Below are 13,310 nucleotides of genomic sequence, written 5' to 3'. Positions count from 1 at the left end.
GAATAGAACAAGATCTATAAGTTCCAAAACCCAATGTGGAAAAAATGAACCAGAGAAACGCAATCAATGCAACAACATGCAGGAGAAGGGAGGGGGGCAAAGAATAAGGTAGTGTAATAAACAAAAAACATTAACCATGATGGGAAAAAAAGATACAGAACTCTTAAAAGGCAAATTAACCGGAAGGTAAATCTATTGTATTAAACGAGAGAAACATATTAATTTAAGAAATAAATTTACAAAGGGTTTGGATATAATACGTATGTCATGTTAATAGAAATAAAATTAAGTTGTGAATTCAGGGAGGACCTTAGGAGAAAAAAACTTGACAAGGAGATGAGAGAAAGAGGATTGTAAACTCTTGAGGCCACAGGAGTGAGGTGAGTCCAAACCATACCAGAGTTTAGGCAGGTACAGGAGGATGACAACTGTGACTAAAGGGGCCAGGGCCATGTCTGATCACTCCATTAGACAGCGTTATGGGCTAAATTGCAAAATCCTTATGTTCAAGTCCTAACCCCTAGGACCTCAGAATGTGACTCTATTTGGGGATAGGGCCTTTAAAGAGGTAAAAAGTTAAAATGAGGTCATTAGAGTGGGCCCTAATCCAATATGACTGGTGTCCTTCTAAGCAGAGGGACTCTGGACTCAGACACACACGGGGGAAGACGATGTGAAGGCACAGGGAGAAGACGGCCATCTACAAGTCAAAAAGAGACGCCTCAGAAGAAACCAACCCTGCTGACACCTTGGTCTCAGACTTCTAGCCTCCGGGACTGTGAAAAAATAAATGTCTGTTGTTCAAGCCCCTCTGTGGTAGTTTGTTATGGCAGCCTTAGCAAACTAATACAGAGGGTCTCCTCTTCTTGATAATCGTATTAGAATTGGAAAAATCACATGCAAATAAAATGAACAGCATAAACAGTAATTATAGGCAGAACAGCCAATGGTCTAGTCAGTTCCACTTTGGCAGAAGGTCTCGGAGTCGTATGGCAGGTTTGTGAGTAATTAGCAAAGGATGAGAGTGAGAGATGGGTTTGGGATGAAAATTCAAGGAATTGGGCTGAAGCTGGAAGCTCAGGAAATTCATGACTACTGCAGTCCTACTCTACCTTTCACTGACAGGGTCATAACTTAGGTAGACAATGTTGGTAAATCCTCACTGCCTAATCCTTCCATCTGATGACCACTGATCACCGGAAGGAAACACCTGCCCAAGTAAAAGCAGGGCTCCTTCTCCCGATGGCTAGCTAGCAGTAGGACAGCTCTCTGCTTTGTTTGCTTTTCTTATTTCTTGCTGCTGTTACCAAGAAAGACCGGGCCTGATGAAAGAAATTAGGATATATAGACGGGAGTCAACAAACTACATCAATAATCTCCAATTAAAAGACAAAGACTCAAAGTAAGGATAGGCAAATAGATCAATGGAACAGAACAGAGTCCAGGAACAGACCCACACATATTCAATCCACTTATTTTCAACAAAGGTGTCAAGTCAATGCAATGAAGAAAGATGAATTTTTAATAAATGGTGCTGGAACAATTGGCTATCCATATAGGAAAAAATATAAAAGAACCTCCACCTCTGCCTCACTCCACACACAAAAGTGAATTTGAAATGGATCATAGACCAAAATGCAAAAGGCACAAAGCCCAATTTTAAAAAGGGCAAAACACTTGAACAGAAATTTCATGTGCCAATAAGCACATGAAAATGTGCTCAATGTCGTTAGTCATCAGGGAAATGCAAAGACAGAAGACAATTGTTTTTAAGTCCTGCCACCCAGCTACTGGCTGTACATTCTTAAAATAAAAATACCATCCTAATAAGCGTGAGAAATAAAAATGACAGAAAACAAACACCCTCACTCATCACTGCTAAGAACACTAATTGGCACAGCTTTTTCAGAAAGCAATCAGGCAGAATTTAACATCCTTTTACATGCAATAACCTCTGACCCAGTGATAACAGTTGTAGAAATAACCTAAAGAAAACTCACCCTGTGCACAAAGATGCATGTACAAAATTGTTTGGAAGAGTGAAAATTTGGAGACTCTCTAAAATGCCCACTAGTATGGGGAGTGACTAAGTAAGCTATGGTGCATCCATTACTCATATGATAGATGCAATTGTTAAAATAACAAGGTAGGCATATTTTCTGATACGGAGCAGGCGCCAAGATACACAGACCTATTGCTAAGTAAAAAGAAGGCAGTCATTAAACAATGGAAATGGTCCTATTTATACTGTGAACAACTTAAGTGAAGATGTACATTTTTGTAAATAAAGGCAAAGGTAAATTTCCGGAAAGATACACACCAGAACATAATAGTAATTACCTCTGTGCACACAGAGAGCAAGGATACCTTTCATCACCTTTTACTCTATTTCTGGGTTATCTGAATTGTTTACAATGAGGATAAATTTACTGTTACCTATGTAATTAAAAGCAAATAATAAAAGCTGCTTTTTAAAGTACTGAATATTAATTATTAATAGAACTAACATTTACAGGGTTATGTCCACACTCTGCGCTAAACGCCTCACATACATTATCTCATTTAATCCCATGAAACGGGTACTGGCACTCAATATGTAAGGAAGTTGAAGCTTAGATAGTTTAAGTTAGTGGTACTCAACAGTACCTTAAAATCATCTGAGGAGCTTCTTAAAAAAATTCTGATGGGACTGGCCCCATGGCAAAGCGGTCAAGTTTGCATGCTCTGCTTCAGCGGCCCAGGGTTTGGCCATTCGGATCCTGGGCGCAGCCACGGCACCATTCACCAAGCCACGCTGAGGTGGCATCCCACATGCCACAACTAGAAGGACCTACAACTAGAATATATAACTGTGTACTGAGGGACTTTGGGGAAGAGAAGAAGAGGAAGGAAAAAAAAAAAAGAAGATTGGCAACAGATGTTAGCTCAGGTACCAATCTTTAAAAAAAAAAAATTCTGATGATTGGGCCTCATCCCAGATCTCCTGAATCAGAATCTCTGTAGGTGGGGTCCAAGCATCTGTATTTTGTAAAAGACCCCTGGAAGGGATTCTAATGTGCAGCAAGGGGTGAGAACCAACGGTTGACATTGATTCTAATTGTTAGGTCACATTGCTAGCAAATGGGAGAGCAGAGGCTGGAATTCAGGGTGACACTGCCACTTCATACACAGATGATACAGATATAGATATAAAAATATAGATGATATAGATGTAAGCATAGATATACATATTGAATACATGTATATTTTTCCAATTACTGATGAAGAACATCTCAGGTATAAAGTGGATCATGCACTGTTTCCTCTTTTGCTCCTTTGGTATGCCCCTCCTCTGTTTCTGCTTTCTGCAGTGGTCGCTGAAACTCCCAAGGAGTGATACTCCAAAGATTTAACAACCAGACAGCACGGGCCCTGACCAATCAGAATGGACCCTGGACTTAGCACTGGCGCAAGATTCAAGCTTTAACCTTTCCATCACTGGATCTTGAAAAGGTGACGGGTTTCCCAGGGAAAGCAGCAGTGGGGTGCCACTCAGCAGACTCAAGACAGCAGCTGTTGACTAACTGGTATGGAAATAGTTCAGTATTTTAACAAATAGTACAGTAGTGCCAGTGTCTGCCTGTGCCTAGACAGAGGGCTGAGTATTATATTTTTTTTTAGTATTTTTTAAAGGTTGCTCTAAGACGGTCTGAAATAGGCAACTATTTCGTGCCTCTACCCAAAGACTGCTTCTTGAGTGTTGGGAGGAAAAGGAAGAGGCTGGCAAGAAGGCTGTGATCCACAGCGGGCTGCCCCCACCAGCTGTTATGTGCCTGGCAGCCCCCGGTCTCAGCCCTACTCATTCCCAGCTCTGAGGGGGTTTGTCACTTTGCTGTTATTGCCACATTTCCATCCTGAAGTGGCAGTTCCAGTTGTGTTTCCCAGGTAATTTCTGAGATGCTAATTGCCACCTGCTGATTTCCTGTAAACACTGTACTGTACACACGTGATTAATCAGAGCCGTGGACTGTTCTAAGGAAGAGTGTATGCACGCATATGTGTGTGTGTGTGCACGAGCGATTCATTACTGTGGCGGATTTAAATCACAGGCAGTGTTTGCTCACATAGCTGCATTAGCAAAATGGCAGGGAAAACAAAATTACAAAATACCATAAACTGCAAGTTCACAGACTGTACAAACAACAACTCGAGTCAGCCCGATAATTCACTGACTAAATTCTAGAACCGAGCGGCGGGAAGGCAGCATCTCTAAAGGAGAATTTGAATCATACGTGCTTGTGTTTCTCGGAGAAACCAAACCTGAAAACATTTTCAAAGATTTTTGGTGAAGTACGTTCTCTTTACATTCAAGATCGACCTTGTGCTAGCTCTTTCAGTGACTACCTGTAAGATCCGTGCAAATTATCTGGACCTTCAAACCTCCATTTCCTCGTCTGTAAAATAGAGGTGATAATTTCTAAGTCACCTGAGAGAACATGCCAAATACTTATTTAGTACATTCGTCAGAACTGTTTGGGTTATAAGTGACAGAAATTTAATTCAAAATGGCTTAAGAAAAACAAGAAATTTATTGGCTCAAAACCCAAAAAGACCAGGGGCTCTGGCTTCAGGTGCCATTGGATCTAGGGGCTCAAATAATGACTTCAGGACTCTATGGCACCCTCCCCATTCTTTGGCTCTGCCTTCCTGTGTGTGGACCTCATTCTCAGACAGCCTCTACTTATGACAAGCTAATAGACTAGCCAACAGCTCCACACATATATCTTATCTTCTCAGCAACCGCAGAAAACTGGTGTAGATAGCACCTCAGTTGGGAAAACGACCCACTAGCCCATTCTCAGGCCACAGTTTGGGTAGGGTTAAGTGTCTATTCACTGAGAACTCTCAAATTCCAGAGATATGCACATAGCCAGCCACATACATGAAGAAACAGCCAGACCTGTAACTCCAAAATCAAACAAGACAGTTTGAAGGGCAGCCAGCCCAACCTGACAGTGTTTGTAAGGGCAGAAATCGAGGGTTCCAACTTCAGGAGCTGAATCCCAGGATTGAGACTCAACCTTCCATATAAGCAGATGTGCTGAGTGACAAGGGAGAGAGAAGTTTGCTCAACTCAGAAGGAGGTGGTCAGCCCTTCCTACACAGGCTCACACAGGATGAGTTCTTTTCAGTCCTGGGCCAACAGTGGAAAGGGCGTAGTTCACAGATTCAAACCCAGGTATATCAGACCAAGGTAATCATTTGCCATTTTCTGTTTCCAAGACTCTATGAAAGCTGACAGTATTTCCACAAAAAATTCTCATAGTATTCCAACCAGTGGTATAGAAGGCATAGAACCCATTGCTCCAGCTAGTCACCTAGCCCCTTTATCCTGTCCCCACTAGTGGGGCAAGATGGGGTCCTCTGCCCCTTCATTTCCAGTGTCCCTCCTGCTCAACTTCTCCCCTGATGTGAAGAGGGTCTTTTAGTGTGATAATGCATCAAAGCTATCCTAAGAGCATTGATCAATATTAGCCACAAGCGTTTGATGGTCTTCAGGTATCCTGCTCTGAAAAATGTGAGGGGTCCCGCCTGGTGGCACAGTGGTTAAGTTCACACATTCTGCTTCAGTGGTCCGGGGTTTGCCGGTTCGAATCCCAGGTGCGGACCTATGCATTGCTTGTCAAGCCATGCTGTGGTAGGCGTCCCACATATAGAGTAGAGGAAGATGGGCACGGATGTTAGCTCAGGGCCAGTCATCCTCAGCAAAAAGAGGAGGATTTGCAGCAGTTAGCTCAGGGCTAATTTTCCTCAAAAAAAAAAAAAAGTGAGCACTCAGGGAAAATGGGTCTTATGAGGACATATAAAGACAAGGTGCAAGAGAAGGCTACAGTTCTTGTTAGAAAAGAATGGAAGGATGAAGATCAAGATAAGGGGAATTCCTGGTTTCCATGAAAGGCGAACTTTGCCTGACTGAAAGGTAATGCACTAAAACAAAGGAAATGTTGGTAGCAGCCGCCGGACTCAGAATCTATTCCTGACTAGCTATGAGGAGCACTGAAGTTCTTTCTATAATGAACTGAGCTTATTCACGTTTCCAGTCAGTGGGTTAAAGTAACAGAGTTAGATACAGCATAAAGTGAAGGTGAGGAGCACAGACTCTGGATTCAGACCACCTGGATGTGCATCTAGGATCCTCCGCTCTGTCGGTAGAACACCTTGGGCATGTTACTTCTCTGTGCCTCCATTTCCTTGTTGGTAAATGAGGATAATAATTGCATCTGTCTCCCAATGTCGGCATGAGAAGGAAACTGGTCTATATATATATATTAACTAATTAACACCAAACCTGGCTCATAATAATCACTGAATACATATTAGCTATTATACAAGCAGCAGCCTGGAATCCCTTCCTTTAGGGAACTCCCTTGTCTTCATGTACATGGTTGATTGGGTAAGTACCCCATGACGAGTGTTGGGTCTCTCTATGAAATTAGAGGCTAAGTTGGGGTACTCAATAGGGGTGTGGCTTGTACCCAAGGAATTTTGTTATCCTTACAAACTGCTACTTGCTTTTGCTGCACTTGATTTTCTGATTGGGAGGGATTTTTCTTGTTTTGCTGTGTTGGAGCAAGCTCTCCCATTGGTTTACTCCGAAAACGAGGAAAGGTCTGCAGCATACATTTCTTGCCCTAGGCTGCAAAGACTTAATGCAGTCAATTACAGGCGGTGAGCTAGGTAGGTCACACAAGGGCATAACTGGATATCACTCTTTGCTAATAACTAGAAAGAAGCGTCACAAAGCAGGCACTGGGGTCAGTTAACAGGTATTCCCAGAACTCCAGAGGCAAAGACTACTTAGAACTCAGGAGGGTTATCCACGCATCAGAGATGGGGGTGGATATTAGACTACAGGCTGCTCAAGCAAATTTTGCCAAAAGGCATGCTTGCAGCTGCTGCAGCCCAGGGTATCTTGTCAATACATTCTTTACCTTCTGGCATTTCCAACCTCCCTCTCCTTCACCAATTATCTGCTCGGGTCACTCTGATCCATTAAATGTACTCTATTCTCACCCACCTCTAGAATTCCTTTTCTTTGTCAAGTCAATTCTTGCTCATTCCTCAAGCTTAACTAAATTTCAATCTCCTCCATGAAGTTTGCTTTGATCACTTCCAAATCCCTTGAACTGAGCTCTCATTACCTGATACAATCATGTGAAATTATGTCCTGTCTTATGACACCTCTTATACTAGGGCCTAGTAGGAGAGTGAACATCCATGGGTTTTAACTGTATAGCAACCTTTTTTCCTTCTTCTGGTAGTAACACTTACCCAATTTTTTCTTTGAGACAAAAAAGCCATTCCAAGCTCATGGTCCATGTGGTTCAGAAGGCTCTGCTCCAGGGATGGACATGTGACTCAGGCCTGACTGATCAAGTACTCTATCCTCTGGTCACAGTGATTGGTTCAGGGCTGACCACATGACCCAAGTCAACCCTATGAGCATCAGCCCCAGGACTTTTGCTGAAACTTTTGACAAAAAGGGGAAGGGGGTACTCTCTTTCAAAAGACCAGCAGTCACCATAAGATAGACAGAACCTTCCTGAAAATAAGGCCAGTTCAGAAGTAAGCAAAGCCAAATAAAGAAAGAAATGCCTAAGGACACAATCTGGATCTCTGAATATAGCTATGCCTGAACCTACACTTTCCCTGGACATTTCAGTTATTTGAGACAATGAATTCCCTTTATTCATTCATTTAACAAATATTTATTAAAACCTACTGTGTGCCAGGCACTGTTCTAGACACTAGAATACACCAGATAACACTTTTTTTAACTTAATATGGTCTTCACTCACAACTGAAATAGCCCTGGTCAAGAAAGACTTCATGTTGCTTAATTCCTGCATTGTTATTTAATATCCTTCATGTGGATGCCTCTTTCTCCCAAGTAGATCATAAATTCATTAAGAATACAGATCCCATATTATATTTCTCTGTATATCCACTGTGATATGTACATAGTAAATAATTAACAAATTATTTGTTAAGTCAATAAATAACGGCTACATTTATTGGGAATTACCACTGGTGCTGTTGATTCAAATAGCATAGCTCAGAAGAAATGTCTAAGGAGATTCACCAGTTAATTCTGATTAGAGCACAAACATGGCATGATAATGGAATCAAAATCAATCCACAAAAAATGTATCAGAGCATTTAATTATGACATCAGAACATATGCATGTGCCTCCCTCTGCTTCCAGTCCATATTCTTAGAAATGACCCAAGGAAAGATATTGTTAAATAATAAATACATAACTGATGAAAACCAAGAAAAGGTGCAGCAATGGGCCATAAATTCTGAACAGAAGAAAAAGAGCTAAAGATAAATGCAGGAAGGGATTGCTTGTGAAGATGCGAGTGGTTCTGGGGTGGTCCAAATTCAGAATAGGAAGCAGTGGGTAGTGAATGGTGAACGGAGTAATTGCAGAACTGAGTTTAGAGCAATTGGGTGGTCAACTCATTTATTGAGACTCTTATGCCACTAGAGAGTAGGCAGCAACTACTTTTTCCTATAGAATAAAGCAGCGACTATGGACACAAAGGAAGACACAGATACCAAAAGTATCTTGCGACTCCCAGGAGATATGGAAAACACTCAAACCAGAAGAAAAGCTACCAGCTCATGCTACCTGGCAGCATACTCAGTCTCTTCTAACAACTGAAGATAAGCTGATATAATCAAAATCATCATCAAGAGGTGAATATTGAATGGCAATTTCAAATATGAGAGGTGGGAAGGACAAGAATCCCCAAACACATTGCAAAATCTAATCTAATAGTCCTTTCTCTATCCTCCGTTTAATCTCTCAACAGCCTTTAATAAAAATGGCCACTCCCTTCTTGCAACACTTGCTTTCCTTGACTGCCATGACACAACACTCTAGTGGTTTTCCTTTTACTTCTCTGGTGACCTCTAATTAGCCGTCTATACTAGATTCTTCTATTAGTCTGCCAGCACTGCTATAACAAAATACCACAAACTGAGTGGCTTAACAGAAATTTATCATTTCACAGATCTGGAGGCCAGAAGTCCAAAATCGAGATGTCAGCATGGTCATCCTCCCTCTAAAGGCTCCAGGGAAGTTTCTGTTCCAGGCCTCTCTCCCAGCTTCTGGTAGTTCTTTGGCTTGTGGTAGCATAACTCCAATCTTCACATGGAGTTCTTCCTGCATGTGTATCTATTTTCAAATTTTCCCTTTTTATAAGGATACCAGTCACACTGGATTAGGGGCTGATTCTACTCCAGTATGACCTCATCTTAATTTGACTAATTACATCTGCAACAATCATATTTCCAAATAAGGTCACATTCTGAGGTCCCAGGGTTAGGACTTCAACATATGCATCTTGAGGGAACACAATTTAACCCCTAACAACTCTCCTCCTCTACTGTCTGCTTGATGATGGGGTGCTGGAGGTCACAGGCCTACCTTCTCTCCCCTTCTATATCTATACTCTTTCCCTATATGTTTTCATCAAATCTGATGGCTTTGAACATATGCTGATGACCTACAAATTTATATCTCTACCCCTGGCCTCTCCCTTGAGGTCTACCCAACTGTCTCCTTGACACTTACATATTTAAAAGAGACCTCAAAATTATTGTGTCCAAGACGGAATTAATGATTTTCCCCACCACCACTTCACTCCAACAAACAGGCCCCTACCAGTTCTCCCCATATCAAAAACCGTAGTGTCATCAACCCAGTTGCTCAAATTAAAAACCTAGGAGCCATCTTCAATCCCTCCCTTTTTCTTATGCTCCAAAACCAAGTTATTACAAGTCCTGACAGTTCTGCATTCAAAATATATGGAACACATCCATTTCTCTCCACCTCTATTGTCACACTCAAGTCCAAGCCATCATCACCTTTTGCTAGAACTAAATCTACAGGCCCAGAGCTGGTCACTCTTCCTTTACTCTTACTTCCCCCTACTCTTGCCAATACACTTTCAACCTCATCCAGTGTGATTTTGTTAAAGCATACATCAGATCATGTCACAGCTTAAAATCCTTAAATGCCAATCTTTAGAATCAATTACAACACCTTACCACGGCCCACAGGGCTCTTTCAACGTGGCCTGGCCCCCGCCTGCCTCTGTGATTTACTCTGGTTCCATCCCTCCCCTTGCTCATTATGCCCCAGCCACAATGGTCTCCTTTCAGTTTGGAGAACACTTCACACTATTTCCCACTTCAAGGTCTTGACATACACTTGCTATTTCTAGGAATGCTCTTCCACTCTGCACATTCATAGTTCCTGCTTATCCTGCAGACTCCTGCTCAAACAGCAAACCTTAGGGAAACTTTTCCCTGATCAAACTTTCTAAAGAAACCCTTGCCCAGTTACTGTCTGTCCCATCATCCTATTTATTTACCTCTTGGTATTTACAACAACAAATGGCAATTATCCTGTTTATTTATATGCTTACTTGTATATTATGTGTCTCCTTCTCCAATCTCCACTAGAATATAAGCTCCTTAAGGGCAGGGATGTCTTTCATCACTTTGTCTTCAGTATTCAATACTTTACCTGAAACATAATTAGCTTCTATATATGTATTTAATGGATAAGTGGATGCACACAAAAATTACTAGATCCTAGAAATCATCTTCTTCAAATCCCTGTATGCAAAGTACTCTATCATCACACTATTTCCATAGTGACTATAGCCCAGGGGTCTATATGGTAGAGAACTCTTTCTCGCAGAAACAGAGAGATGCCCCCATTTTCCGACAGCAATGGGTACACTTTCCATTGTCTTCATCACAAAAAGTCCAAAATTCCCTCCAACCTGTGCACACAACTTCATTTCCCACCATATCCTTCCCCCATACTAAGTTCATGGCACACTCAACTTCTTACCATTACATGAAAATACCACTCATGCTCATGATGTTACTTCTCTTTGGAATGTCTTTCTTCCCCCTCCTACTAAACATCCTTCAAGGTTTCCTCTATAAAGCTTTTTCTGGTAGCCAGAGGGGCAATTACTCTGTACTGTCACAGGTCTTTATGCATATCTCTACCATGACATTTATTCTAATATATGACAATTCTATGACTAGTTTTACCCATTTTACTGTTAATACTTTGAGTAAAAGTGCTATGTTTTATGTATCTAGCTATCCCACTAATGTCTAGCATGGTGCCTCACAGAGAGATATGCAGCAAAAAATTTTTGACTATCATGTATGTATATAAAGAAATAGCTGAGAACTTCTCATTATTGTACTTCCCAATGGAGTGAAAGAAACTGGAACATTTTAATGGTTGTCATTCTGTCAACTATCTGACTATCATTAATGAACCAGTGGAAGAGGCAATTTCTAATTTGTGAAACGGAAATTTCCTTCAATTAGCTATAGCTTGGTTAAGAAATACTTGAAAATATTTATACTATGTCTGAAATAGACACATCAATACACACATACCCAACCTTTTCACTTCCAATTTTTAAAGAAATGGACTGGCTTTTCAGGACATAAAATAAGAAGTAACTGGCATTACTAGGAAATTCTCCAGCTTAGATTTTTTTTAACTTAGCATAGGCATAGATAGCACTCCTTTTAATGTCCACTTTCATAGTAACTCTACATTAAATCCCACTGGCCAAAAGCAAGTCATAGCTTCTCTGGTTGCTGGCCAAAGGAATGGTGGATCAGCACCATGGACAGAGTAATACTGTGCAAAAGGTCACTCTAAGGCTGCTTGTAAAATGACAGCTATGATATCAGATACACTACCAAGGAAAGACTGGTATGAACGTTTCTCTGGGATCATGGGACGAGAGTGTCCCTGGGTTTGGGTCAACTCAGAGGATAGCATCTTAAGAAAATAATCACTCCTCCAAGATGTCTCCAAATAGCATGACCTGCTTCATTTATTGACCTATATTAATTCACTACCTTTTTGACAATCTGCTCTTCTGTTCCCAAGGCACCAACATTTTCATGCTGAAGTAAATGTAAACACTTAACTAGAAAATGTGGAGCACATTTGTTCTTTTATACCTGTCTGGCATCTATGACCCTTTCTTCCTTTGCAAAACACCTTTCAAACAAATAAGCTGTTTAAAAAGAGATGATACTAAGGAATTGTCGATGCTATTAGGGAGAGTTTATGATGATATTGAAGTGATGCTTAAAATGGGAGTCCCTATCTTTTAGTAATACATTCTGATAGTGACAAATGAAATAACATAATGTCTGGGATTTGCTTCAAAATAATCCAAGACCAGGGGTGTGGTTAAAGTATAGGGAAGACATGACTGAACATGAGTTGTTAACTGTTACAGCTGGAAGATGAGAATATGAGAATTCTACTTTTTTATATGTTGTAAATTTTTCCATTAAAATATATAGTTGTTTGTGTGCGTGTGCTACTGAGAAGCCACCAAAAAAATAACGATTCCTGAAGATCTTATGATCCTGCACCTAAGAGATAATGAAGAGCAAGCTCCAGTACCCTCTGCTCCAAGAGGAGCTTTAGTGAGAGTAGGCTCTAACTATCCCATGCAGATTTGAGATTCTGTCTTGCTCAAGTCCATGTGATGGAACAGGAAGTTCAGATGTCTAGGGATGATCACCTTCTTCTGGAGCAAGATATCTCAGCAAAGCAGTTTCTAAGAAATGAAACCTTTCATGCAGCTCTCCTGACAAGCAGCAGCTGGGGGCAGCTTGGACTTGCAGGGGCTGGGGCTAAGTGTAGGGAAGGGGTGCCCAGTCGTGATGGTGGGCCCAAGGTCAATATCTAAAGTTCTAGGTCAGAACCAAAACAACAACAAAAAGACTTTGTTTACATATAAAACAGACTAGATAAGTAGAGGGAACCAAGACATGCCAAGTACATTGGTATGGAGATGAGCTAAAATATGAAGAGAGTGGAGAGGTACAAAAGGAAGACACACCTAAATACTTCCCTAGGCGGCAGGGGCTTGTAGGGGTTTTTCATGCAGCAGCCATGTCAGAAGCAAATAAGGAGCCAATAGGGAGACAAGTGGATAAAATAAGAAAATGAATGTAAAAGTACTTGAAAATCTGTGAAACTTGCACACGTGGGAAGAATTGCTCAGAGGCTATAGACAACAGATGAGAATGAGTACCTACTATGCGTGAGATACTACCGTCAGCACCTGGCACATATGGTAAAAAAAAAAAAAAAAAAAGGGTCCTCCTTCATTGAGTTAACATTCTAACATTCTAATGGAGAAGACAGATCAATGTATTTGCCAGTTACTTAAGAGTGTGATCATTTTACCTG

Source organism: Equus przewalskii, chromosome 12, assembly GCF_037783145.1.
Source record: "Equus przewalskii isolate Varuska chromosome 12, EquPr2, whole genome shotgun sequence".
Lineage (NCBI taxonomy): Eukaryota > Metazoa > Chordata > Mammalia > Perissodactyla > Equidae > Equus > Equus przewalskii.
This window is presented reverse-complemented; position numbering follows the sequence as displayed.